We start from the raw sequence: 13,295 nt of genomic DNA, 5'->3' as shown, positions 1-13,295 counted from the left end.
TATAATATAACATAATATGCAACATAATATATATAAAACATAATAACAATTGTCATATAAACCTATCATCTTTAAAAATGTGTTGACTTCTTAGATTTTCCAAAAGATATGGGGTTTCCAGAAGATACATGTTTTGGAAAATGTGCAAAGGAAGAGGAAATGCTTCCCTTCACTAAGTATGCTCTGTTTCTCTAAGTATGTCTATTAAAATGTTCAGGAAAAAATCTGAGAGTTTGAGATGCAAGGCATTTAAGACGCCAGTGAGTTCCCAGAAAACAAGCTTAGTGAAAGTCTTCCCAGAGGTGATCACATGTAGCAAATCCTTCACTTTAGGCATTATGTAATTTAACCACCAGATGTTGTCTATCCTACCTTCCAACCCATTCCAAAGGCTCATATGTTGCTTAATACTTTTTGTGAGTCTTTTCAGAGTATGCAAGTATAGCACGGGCGTGGTGGCTCACACCTGTAATTCCAGCACTTTGGGAGGTCAAGGCAGGCAGATCACCTGAGGTTAGGAGTTCGAGACCAGCCAGGCCAACATGGTGAAACCCAGCCTCTACTAGAAATACAAAAATACCTGGGCGTGGTGGTGCATGACTGTAATCCAAGCTACTTGGAAGGCTAGGGCAGGAGAATTGCTTGAACCCAGGAGGTGCAAGTTGCAGTGAGCCAAGATTGCCCCGTTGCACTCCAGCCTGGGCAAAAAGAAACTGTCTCAAAATAAATAAAATAAAACATAAAAGAATAGAAAAAATAATTTAAAAAAGAGTATGCAAGTACAATGACAGTTACACTCTGTAGTCTGCTCTATAAGAATAGTTATTATTAGCCAGGTGTCGTGGCTCACACCTATAATCTCAACACTTTGGGAGGCCGAGGAAGGTGGATCACCTGAGGTCAGGAGTTCCAGACCAGCCTGGCCAACACAGTGAAACCCTGTCTCTACTAAAAATACCAAAATTGGCCAGGCGCGGTGGCTCCTGCCTGTAATACCAGCACTTTGGGAGGCCAAGGCGGGAGGATCACGAGGTCAGGAGATTGAGACCATCCTGGCTAACATGGTGAAGCCCCATCTCCACTAAAATTCCAAAAAAATAATTAGGCAATGTGGTGGCACGCACCTGTAGTCCCAGCCACTTGGGAGGCTGAGGCAGGAGAATCGCTTGAACCTGGGAGGCAGAGGTTGCAGTGAGCCAAGATCACGCCACTGCATTCCAGCCTGGGCAACAAGAGTGAGACTCTGTTTCAAAAAAAAAAATGAATAGTTATTATTGTGTACATTCATATATTACTCCATGTTACTCTTCACACCTATATAGCCATGGTTCTTTTCAAGGAAATTCCCTAAAAACCAGTTATGTATGATTATTACCGAGGCCTGTTTGCAATTACAATGCTGATCACAAATATTTTATCATCCTTATTGTTTTTGATAATATTAAAGCACAAAAGGCCACAAATGGCAAATAGTAATTACTTACGAATAGAAAGATTTTGGGAATGTACCAAGTCTACTGGCTGCAATAGTCTCTCCCACCACCACTTACATATATTACCCATCAAGACAAGAAAAGAAAAGTTTAGGAAGATGGCCAGTATTGTGATTATCAACATAACCCTGACCAACCAATTTGATATCTGACATCAGTTTTAATATTCACTTGCTATCTGTTGTCCATCTCTCTGCTATCCTAGGAATTGACTCCCTCTCCAATTTCTCTTCAAGGTACTGCTTCCTGTAAATTGTAATTGGCTCGTTACTCATTCCCTCCATCTACTTAAGCTCCTTGATGGAAAAGGCTGTGATTTAGACCCCTGGCCAACGGGCACTCTAAAAAATTACTTGTGGAATAAAGTGAAACTTCATATAATTCTAATGATGTTTTAGATTGACTCAATTCTGGGATCTCCAACAAAGCTCATTCCACTCACTCAGTAGCTTGTGAGAAGCATTTTATCAAATAAGGGAGAGACAGCTGAAGGTAAGGTAAAAAAAGTCTCTCGTATATTTTGAGTTGTTCCTCTGACACCAACTAGCAGCTTCCCCATCTGCTAAATGAGCAGGGATTGGATTAGGTGAGCTTGCTGTCATAAAATTATGTGATTTAATGTGGTTTACCTTGCCATATAAAATGTAAAACACCCTCACTCGCCGACGACGACTTGCCTCGACGCGCACACGCCCTGCCGCCGCCTCGCAGAAATCCTTCTTCCGTTACCCACAGTCTTTCCCCAGATGAGACTGCTGTCCAGCATCCGATAAAGCAGTTCTCACAAACTTTATTGGGTCAATAATTCCTTTTTCCACCATATTCCCAAAACCTCCAACCACAGCATCATAACCAATTTCTGAGGAAATTTGCATAATTTTCTCAGCTATCAAAGATCCTTCAACACCTGCATTCTTAGCAAAGGTCATTGCTGGAATTTTGAGTGTTCTTTTAATAATTTCTATACCAATTTTTTGATCTTCATTAGCTGGAGTCCATGAGTCCAAGGCTGGAATGCACCAAAGCAGGGCACAACCCCCTCCCAAAACAATGCCTTCTTCAACAGCAAAGCTGTAGCATTAAGGGCATCTGTAACTCTTTCTTTTCATTCACTTCAACATCACTTGTCCCAACAACCTTCAGCACAGCTACTCCATCTGAAAGTTTTGCCAGCCGTTCAGTTTTTCCTTTTCATATTCACTAGTTGTGACATCTAACTGCTCAATGACTTCTCGAATACGTTTTTCAATTTGAGCTTTGTCACCTTTTCCTTTTAAGAGCATGGCATCGGCTGGGCGCGGTGGAGTTTTCAGGAGTTTTGCTCTTGTTGCCCAAGATGGAGTGCAATGGTGTGATCCCGGCTCACCCTAACCTCTTCCTCCCGGGTTCAAGCGATTCTCCCGCCTCAGCCTACCAAGTAGCTGGGATTACCGGTTCGCGCCACCACGCCCGGCTAATTTCTGTATTTTTAGTAGAGATGGGGTTTCTCCATGTTGGTCAGGCTGTTCTCAAACTCCTGACCTTGTGATCTGCCCATCTCGGCCTCCCAAAGCGCTGGCATTGATTACACGTGAGCCACTGCGCCCGGCTCAGATTAACTCTTTTTTAAAAAATCAATGAAGGGCGGGTCCGGTGGCTCAAGCCTGTAATCCCAGCACTTTGGGAGGCCAAGGGAGGTGGATCATGAGGTCAGCAGTTCAAGACCAGCCTGGCCAAGATGGTGAAACCCCATCTGTACTAAAAATACAAAAATTAGCCGGGCGTGGTGGAGGGCGCCTGTAATCCCAGTTACTCGGGAGGCTGAGGCAGAGAATTGCTTCAACCCGGGAGGCAGCGGCTGTGGTGAGCCGAGATTGCACCACTGCACTCCAGCTTGGGCGACAGAGCGAGACTCCGTCTCAGAAAAAACAAACAAACAAAAAACAATGGAAATTCTAAATTCGGTCTGTGTATTAAATTGGGACAAAACTAATAACAGTATTTTGCCAAGGGCACTTGGCCTTACTCCCATTCTATCATACTTCAGATATAAATCACTGAATGAATCCAGCACTGAATAAATGAATGACATTTCCTAAGACAGTTTCAATTTTCATCTTGCACAAATCTACAAAATTGATCCACCCGCACAGCACTTAACTCCTGGTAGTATCTTTCAAGGCCAAGGCAGTTCCGCCTCCGGAATCCAGTTCCCTCCGCCTGGATCATGCTCTGAAGGCTCCCCTACTTCATTTCAGGTCTCCTGCCAAAAGCCTTCCTCACAAAGGCCTCTCAGACCGATCCCTTCTCCACTTACAATTTTACAGTCGCCTCCCCACTTCCTAGCCCTACTACATTTTTCTTCATGAAGATTTATGGCACTGTTACGTATCTATGCATTTTCTTGTCTATCTTTTCCCTAGAATATACAGTCCAGGAGGGCAAGGGCTGGGGCGGCTTCGTTTGCTGTGGGATCCCAGCACCTACAGCGGAGCCCAGGACATAGTAGGTGCTCAGTAAATCACAAATCGCTTCTCCAAGGGTCCAAGGCTAGTTTCCCAGAGCCTCAGGACAGTTCTCTCTTAGTCCGACCCACCTCCGAGTAGCCGCCCACCTCTACCCGACCCCCACTCGACCCCCAGCTTGGATCCTCGTTCCCGCACCCCTTGGCTGCAGGGACTGCGCGGCGCATCCACCTCCCCAGACCCCGCGACTGCGGTTGGGCCCCGCGGCTTCGCTCAGCAGAGCACCTCCCAGGCAGCTGCGCCTCTGCGCTGGACTCAGGCCGCGGCCGCGCCCGGCAGTGACAGCTGCGCTCCCGCCGACCCCGCCCGCAGCCGTTGGGACGCACTAACTGCCTCGAACAGCCTAGCATTCGACTTTGAATGGTCCGTTAATGCGGTCGTAAAACGTGACTCGGTTCATCCGGCGCCCTCCGTAAGCAAGACAAGCACCCACCTGCGGTCCGAGCAGGGGTCCCGCTCGTGGTCGGGGTTGTCCGGCCCCTCACGGCTTTTCACCTGCGTACCAAACGGTCCAGCCCTGGCGGCTGCTGGGGATCCCTCCGAGCGCCCCCACGGGCGTCTTCCTGAGACCCGGGCGAGGGAACTCTTTACGGGGAAACAGTTTTGGGCCCCACCACTCTTCGCGCCGCCGTTAGGAGCGTGTGAACATTTACGCTTTAAGAGATACCCGAGCCCCTCACCGCCTGCGGCAGGCGGCGGGTGGTGCCCCGACTGTCTACCGCCGCGAGCTAAACGGCTAGGCTGGGAAGAAGGCCCAGGGCGAGATCCGGTTACCAGTTCTTTCGCACTCAGGAACTCTTTTTGGATGAAAAGCCCCGCAGTTGTTCTCTCCACCTCCTGGAAAAGACTCTAGAGTTTTGGGGTTAGGAGTAATAAAGTTCATCCCCTGCTGCCCCATTGGTGCTATCCAGGGTAAGGCCCCTGCAGACAGCAGAAGGTGTTTTGGAGAGATTGTTCTCCCCCACCTCAAGGGTAAGGCTTACCTTGGAATTACCTGGAGCCTCACCATGACAGTTTGGCCTTCAGTAAAGGGTTGATAAGTCAATAGCAAACAAGGGCTATTGAAAGGGTCTATACTGCACTTCTCAAATGAGGATATTCCAGTCAACAATGAACACGTCAAAAAGCATGCAATTGAATTGGTCATCAGGGAACTTCAAATTAAACCTACATGAGATACCAGTTCTTGCCCACTACAATGGCTAAAACAAAGGTGGGAGGGGGCGGGGTATGTGGAGAAAAAAGAAAGTGAATGCCAAACCTGGGGAATATGGAATGTTTAGAACTCTCACACGTTTGTTAATGGGGTATAAATTCATAAACTGTTTGTTAATATTTATTAGAACATATGCCTACTCCATGATCCAACAATTCCACTCCTAGGTATACACTCAACAGAAATGAATACATATGTTCACCAGAAAGTAGGTGCTAAAATGTTAATCTCAGCAGTATTCATAACAGCTCCAAACTGGAAATAATCCAAATATCCATTAACAGGAGACAGGAGAAATATATTGTGGTGTATTCATACAATGGACTATTTATTATGTAGCAATGAGTGAAGACGCAATTGTAGTCCCAACTACCTGAAAGGCTGAGGTAGGAGAATCGCTTGAGCCCGGGAAATTGAGGCTACAGTGAGCTATGATCATGCCACTACACTCCAGTCCGGGCAACAGAGTGAGACCCTGTCTTTACAAAATGAAATAGGCTGAGTGCGGTGGCTCACATCTGTAATCCCAGCACTTTGCGGGGCAGAGGTGGGCGGATCACAAAGTCAGGAGTTCGAGACCAGCCTGGCCAACACAGTGAAACCCCGTCTCTACTAAAATTACAAAAATTAGCCAGGTGTGGTGGTGGGCATCTGTAATCCCAGTTCCTTGGGAAACTGAGGCATAAGAATCGCTTAAACCAGGAGGCGGAGGTTGCAGCAAGCTGAGATTGCACCATTGCACTCCAGCCTCGGTGTCAGAGTGAGACTCCATCTCAAAAAATAATAAAAATAAAATAAAATAAAATAATAAAATAGTGAGTATACTACAGCCACATGTAACCATGTGAATAAATCTCACAAAGTTGAAAGAAACCAGTTGCAAAAGAGAACATATTGAATAATTTATAGAAAGGTCAAAAACAGGCACAACCAACCTATGTTGTCATAAATCCAGACTGTGATCACCTTTTGAGAGGTTGTGATGGAAGGGATGCAAGGGCTTATGGGATGTGTTGTGTAACTCAGTTTGGATACTCGTTCACTTTGTAAAAACAATCATTCAATTGAACATTTTTTGGCATGTAGTTTAACGTTTTTTAATTAAGAAAAAAGACTGAAGTGTTAATTTGTGCCAGTTCCCCCTCAATTCAATTCAACAAACATTCATTGTATAATCACTATAGGAGGTAGGCTCTGTGGAGACCTGGAAAGATGTCTTTGCCTTCTAGGAGAAGGTGGCACAAACATAAAAGCTATCAATTGGGAATAGTCTTTGATCCTACGCTAATTATTAGGGAAGCCCAAAAACTTATCTTGGGAGAAAGTTGTGGAAAAAAGGAATACATCTGGCATAATTTTTTTTTTTTTTTTTGAGACGGAGTCTTGCTGTGTTGCCCAGGCTGGAGTGCAGTGGTTCAATCTCGGCTCACTGCAACCTCTGCCTGCCGGATTCAAGAGATTCTCCTGCCTCAGCCTCCCGAGTAGCTGGGATTACAGATGTGTGCCACCATGCCCAGCTAATTTTTGTATTTTTTAGTAGAGACGGGGTTTCACCATGTTTGCCAGGCTAGTCTTGAACTCCTGACCTTGTGATCTGCCCGCTTCGGCCTCCCAAAGTGCTGGGATTACAGGTGTAAGCCACTGCGCCCGGCCCATAATTTCTTTGTTTGTTTGTTTGTTTTGAGACAGAGTCTCGCTCTGTCACCCAGGATGGAGTACAATGGCGTGGCCTCAGCTCACTGCAATCTCCACCTCCCAGGTTCAAGCGATTCTCCAGCCTCAGCCTCACAAATAGCTGGGATGACAGGCGCTGCCACCAAGCCCGGCTGATTTTTGTATTTTTGGTAAAGACGGGGTTTCACCATCTTGATCAGGTTGGATCTGAACTCCTGACCTCAGGTGATCCACTCACCTTGGCCTCCCAAAGTGCTGGGATTACTGGCATGAGCCACTGCACCCGGCCCCTTCCCTCTTCTTAAATATTAATATTTATTTGTAGTACTAATTTTAATTAGTTATAAATGAAGGCCCAGTGGTCAAGTGAATTGTTCTAAATTGCTCAGTAAGTCTGAAGCAGGCTGGACAAGAAGCTAAGCTTTCTCCTTACTATGGCAGAGATCTCACATCACCTTAGTGGCGTCAGAGCCCTGCGATACTGGCCAAAATGTTCACTCAGAAAGGACAGGATAAAGTAGTATTTTTCTTGATGTTAAATGTATTTAGTTATTAAATTCTGAGACTGAAACTTTCCTTTTTTAATTTTTTTGGGGGGCGGTATTGCTGTCGCCCAGGCTGGAGTGCAGTGGTGTGAACTGCTGGGCTGAAGCGATCCTCCTAACCTAGTTGGCCAAGTAGCCGGAACGACGGGCATCACCACCACACCTAGCTAATTTTTTGTTAAACTATATATTTTTGTAAAGACAAGTCTCGCCATGTTTCTTAGACTGGTCTAGAATTCCTGAACTCAAGCAATCCTCACCCTCCCAAAGTGCTGGGATTATGGGCATGAGCCACTGCACCCAGCTGAGACTATCACCTTCCTATCTTTCTGGCGGAAGGTTTTAATTAATATTAAAATGTTGATTCTTTTATAAAATGATGGGCATAGTAGACTGTAGTTAGTAATTAATGTCTTTACCTGAAAATATAAAAAGTTCTGTGCTCTCTCATATTTCCCCACTGGTTCATAAAATGAAAAAGTTTAGAACAGACTTTTGCTTCATTCTTATGCTGCCTCTGGTTCAAGGTCCTTCTGTTTCATTCTACGTTCTATTTGTTACTAAGAAAATCTGTGGTTTTTTTTTCTTTCTTTCTTTTTTTCTTTTTGAGACAAGACCTTGCTGTTGCCCAGGCTGGAGTGCAGTAGTGATCCTCCCACCTCAGCCTCCTGTGTAGCTGGGACCACACCGCTGTGAGCCACCCGGCCCGGCTTATTTATCTATTGAGACAGAGTCCACTTTGTCACCCAGGGTGTAGTGCAGTGGAACACACATGGCTCCGCTGCAGCCTCGACCTCCCAGGCTCAAGCAATCCTCCCACTTCAGTCTTCTGAGTAGGTAGGAATACAGGCATGAGCCACCACGCCCTGGAGGGAAATCTTTTAAATGTAGATCTATATATTCTTGTAGAGGACATGGGTGACCCATGTTCTATTTCCTTTATATACCTTCCTCTGCAGAGACTGGAAAGCCAAAAAGTATATTTTCCAGATTTTTTCGCAACTAGCATTCTAGTTGTAAATTGTGGACCTATCAATAATTTGCACACATAAGAAACTTGAAAAGTGGAAGCCAGGCTGGGGCCAGCTGCTGGCCACTTTGGTTGTTGCTGCTGGTCAGCAGAGTCATGGGATGCTGGGTTTTTCTGCAGCCGTGTTCCAATGTCTATTCACTAGTTCCACGGCCTTTTTTTTTTTGAGAGGGAGTCTCGCTTTGTCACCCAGGCTGGAGTGTGGAGTGCAGTGCCAAGATCTCGGCTCAGTGCAACCTCTGCCTCCCAGGTTCAAGTGATTCTTCTGCCTCAGCCTCCCAAGTAGCTGGGATTACAGGTGCCCGCCACCACACCTGGCTAATTTTTGTATTTTTAGTGGAGACAGGGTTTCACCATGTTGGCCAGGCTGGTCTCGAACTCCTGACCTCAGGTGATTCACCTGCCTCGGCCCCCCAAAGTGCTGGGATTAGAGGCGTGAGCCACCATGCCCAGCGTTTTATGGCTGTTGAGAGGTGCTGACGTGGTGTTAGCAACAGTAGCTGCCCAATTCCTTGATCACAACTAGGGCAGTAAGTTCTCCTTTTTTTCTTTATTTTTAATTTTTTTTCTTTCCATACCCATGTCAGTGCAGGGGCATGTGTTCCTGAACTCAACAGTTTCAGCAATACAGTCTTGATTTCTCACCTTTCTGAAGCTTTCCTGGTGGCTGAGTTTAGCAGCCTCATTCTTGGAGCCATTTCTGATACACAGCAGAAACCCCCTTTTGTCCAGTACTTCCAACAATTTTGTAAGCACAATAAGCTCCAGTATTAAAGCCTTTCCTACTTAAGTGGTTTCTATTTACTCTAGCCAGCCCTGACAGATGTAATACCTGACTGAGCAGTAGCCCACTGCCCTTTTCTTCTTCTTTCCATAAATGCCAAAGGCAATGCAACCTGGTGCTTTCATCCCCTGTCTTTTGAGGCCTCCTGTTCGTTGCCTGGGCTTCCAGGGATGAAAGAAACTCATGATTACTATTGTTTAAGAAGGGCAGGCAGTCAGGCTTCAGGAGGAATCATGAGTTGAGGACTTTTCTAAGGCCTTAGGTTCTATGTGACTCAGTATGTTACGTTCTTACCAATCAAGGTACCACCCCTTTACAAATTAGAGAGCTTAGATCTATGGTTAAGAACAGGCCGGGCGCGGTGGCTCAAGCCTGTAATCCTAGCACTTTGGGAGGCCGAAACGGGCGGATCACAAGGTCAGGAGATCGAGACCATCCTGGCTAACACGGTGAAACCCCGTCTCTACTAAAAACTACAAAAAACTAGCCGGGCGAGGTGGTGGGCGCCTGTAGTCCCAGCTACTCGGGAGCCTGAGGCAGGAGAATGGCATAAACCCGGGAGGTGGAGCTTGCAGTGAGCTGAGATCTGGCCACTGCACTCCAGCCTGGGCGACAGAGCGAGACTCCGTCTCAAAAAAAAAAAAAAAAAAAGAACAATACCAGTTCTTTCCTTCTTTAGACTTGGTGTTGGGCTCTAGATTCCCCCCCCGCCCGCTAAAAAAAATTTCTGCTTTTGCTTGTTGCCCATCATCAGGGAAAAGTGAGAGTGCTGGGAAAAGTGAGAGTGCTGTAAGTATGAATTATTAGCCTAAAAATAATTTTTGTATGTTTTTCACAATTTATTTAATATTACTAGGAACTCTACTAAAAAATAAAAGTGCGCTTTTCCCTCAAACAAAATGCTTGAAAATATTAACATCTCCCCTCTCTTTTGGCATAGGTAATATACACTTTATTATGCCAGAATTACTTACGCCCAGTATTAATTTTTCCATGGCATTTTTGTTATTGCAAATATAGCTGCCTCCTGTTCCTTTCCTTGTTCCTAAACTATTGCCACGATGATACTAAAGAGCCAGTGTGGTATACTCTTTTGTAAACCACCTGACCTAGAAGACCCTAGATAGGATCTCTTTGGATAAGCAGAAAATACCTGTTGCAGAATCTTGACCAATAGCCCCTGCAGGGTCTTGTGGGGTGAGGGGGGATAGTTATCATATGAAAGGGAAATTCTTGCCCTCAAGTTTAGAGCAGTTTTTACACAACGTTAAAGCATCACTGAGCTCTAACTATAAGAAAAACTCTGGACTAGGCTGGGCCCGGTGGCTCATGCCTGTTATCCCAGCACTTTGGGAGGCCGAGGCAGGTGGATCACGAGGTCAAGAGATGGAGACCATCCTGGCCAACATGGCGAAAACCCATCTCTAATAAAAATACAAAAAAAATTATTTGGGCGTGGTGGAGCACGCCTGTAGTCCCAGCTACTTGGGAGGCTGAGGCAGGACAATGGCTTGAACCCGGGAGGCAGAGGTTGCAGTGAGCCAAGATCACACCACTGCACTCCAGACAGAGCAAGACTCTGTCTTAAAAAAAGAAAACTCTCGACTAGAAAAAAAATGTATATCATGCTAAGGAAGCAAATGATTCCGTAACTAACATAGTATAGATGATAACTCTCAAATTCTCAAATTTAATTTCTTCCTAGTCTCTTACCTCAGATTCTAGGTTAAACATTTTATGTTCCATTCACTGAATGTAGAGGACATCTTTTCACTAATCCCACCTATCTTTCAATTTTTCCAGGAAGGTAGGTTGAGGGGAAATCTGCTTTCAAATTTTAAAGGCCTCAAGGTGTTAGGAGGAAAATAGCATTTTCCCAGGGAGGTATCAACTCAGGTAGGTTTCTAAAGCAGATCTACTTCAAATCTGGCATTTTTAGGATTTTTTTCCAGCGTTATTTATTTATTTATGAGACGGAGTCTCGCTCTGTTGCCCAGGCTGGAATGCAGAGGCACGATCTCGGCTCACCGCAACCTCACCTCCCTGGTTCAAGCGATTTCCGGCTAATTTTTGCGTTTTTAGCAGAGAGTGGGTTTCACAATAGGCTGGTCTCCAAATCCTGACCTCAGGTGATCGGTCTGCGTTGGCCTCCCAAAGTGCTAGGATTACAGGCGTGAGCCACCGTGCCCAGCAGTGTACTTTATAAAGGTCTTCTCCCTCTGGTTTGGTTCACATCATCAGTTGACTACCTACTATGTATCCGACACTGCCGGGCACCAGAGATAAGATGTAGTTCTCGGCCAGGCGCGGTGGCTCACGCCTGTAATCCCAGCATTTTGGGAGTCGAGGTGGGCGGATCATTTGAGGTCAGGAGTTTGAGACCAGCCTGGCCAACATGGTGAAACCCCGCCTCTACTAAAAATACAAAAAACCTTAGCTGGGCGTGTGGCGGGCGCCTGTAGTCCCAGCTACTCGGGAGGCTGAGGCAGGAGAATCGCTTGAATCCCGGAGGGTGCAGTGAGCCGAAATCGCGCTTCAGCCTGGGCGACGGAGCCAGACCCTGTCTAAAGGAAAAAAAAAAAAAAAAGATGTAGTTCTCTATCAAGGAAGGCTTCTGTATGTGATTAATACCCTTCCTTCAGAGAAATCTTTACAGTTCTCTTCACCTGCATCACCTCTCCAACTATTATACGAAAGGTTTCTTTAGTAATCCAACTGCTTGAATACTGTGACCCAGGGTCAGTCTTCAGCTTTCTAGTATTAGAGAACCTCAGTTTTCCCTGTCCTTCTCTAAAGGCAGGGTGAAACACTTTTCCCTTCCTCCGTGTCATTCATTCTCTTGGGTAACGCAAACAAATGGGAAGTCTGGGACCAAAGGCTCATAAGAGTTTAATTATCATGCATATTCCAGAAAGCCAGCGTACACGCAGACTTCCGAGGCAGTAAACAGGAAACCATCGATCCCATGCAGGAAATGACCTTGCTTGAAGGCAACGAAGGTGCCGCGGATTTCCCTCGTTTTCCTTCAGTTCCTTTCTAAACTCATTTCCGTGTTTCAATCAATTTGGTCCTTCTCTACATTAACAGAGGTCCCCCTGCCCCGAGAGAATGGCAAACAGACCCTTCCCTTTAGTGGACATTTTTATGCCTTGTTTTACATCACTGCAAATCTCAGCCAATCAGTAGTTGGGGTAGGAGGTACCAAAATAATCCTCACTTCCTCCCCCAAATACCACCCCTCACGTGCGTCATCCTGTGATAGATTACCGACGCAGCCAATCAACAAGCGATCTTGGGCCGGGCCTACCCGAACACCAGCCAGTTAAGAGGAAGATGAGGCATTGGGGCGGAGGATGGAAAACTTGCCACCTCTTTTGGAAATGATTTGAAGAGGTGCGTCCGGAACTAGGGAAACTTACGACTTTTGCTAACGATCGCGGCGTGCTGTGTATCTCCTGTGCCAGTTCTGTCTCCCCAAGACCCACCCCAAGATGGGCCCCATGGCCCACCTACCCGACCCCCAGTTTCAACAGGACGTGTCCTCATCCCTGAGGTCCTCCAGAAAGGAACCCAACCCCAGTGGCCCTTGCTTCACACGCTCCTCCCCGCGCCGGTGGAGTAGGGGGTAGGAAAGACCTGCTGCCTCTGGCGCCAATCTTTCCATTCAGTGCGTCTTTCCTGCCTTGCCCACGTTCCCGAGCCGGAGCTGACACGGGGGTGGGAGGAGCCAAGTGCTTGCTTGTCTTGGGCAGAGGCGAAAGCTTCTTAAGGTGGAACAGGAATGTTGGGCGGCTGGGCCTCTACCGCTGGTATGCGCCGGCCCCTGCTTCCCAACCTCCCCTCCCACTTTTTCATCTCTGGTTCCCTTGCGGGAACCAGTCTAATTTTTAGGGGAGTGGAAATCAAACAGGTTGGGTAGAGGCTAGAAAATTAACGTAGAAAAGCCAGGCGCGGTGGCTCACGCCTGTAATCCCAGCACTTTGGAAGGCCGAGGCGGGCGGATCACGAGGTCAGGAGATCGAGACCATCCTGGCTAACACGGTGAAACC

This window comes from Colobus angolensis, unplaced genomic scaffold (genome assembly GCF_000951035.1).
Source record: "Colobus angolensis palliatus isolate OR3802 unplaced genomic scaffold, Cang.pa_1.0 Scaffold11, whole genome shotgun sequence".
NCBI lineage: Eukaryota > Metazoa > Chordata > Mammalia > Primates > Cercopithecidae > Colobus > Colobus angolensis.
This window is presented reverse-complemented; position numbering follows the sequence as displayed.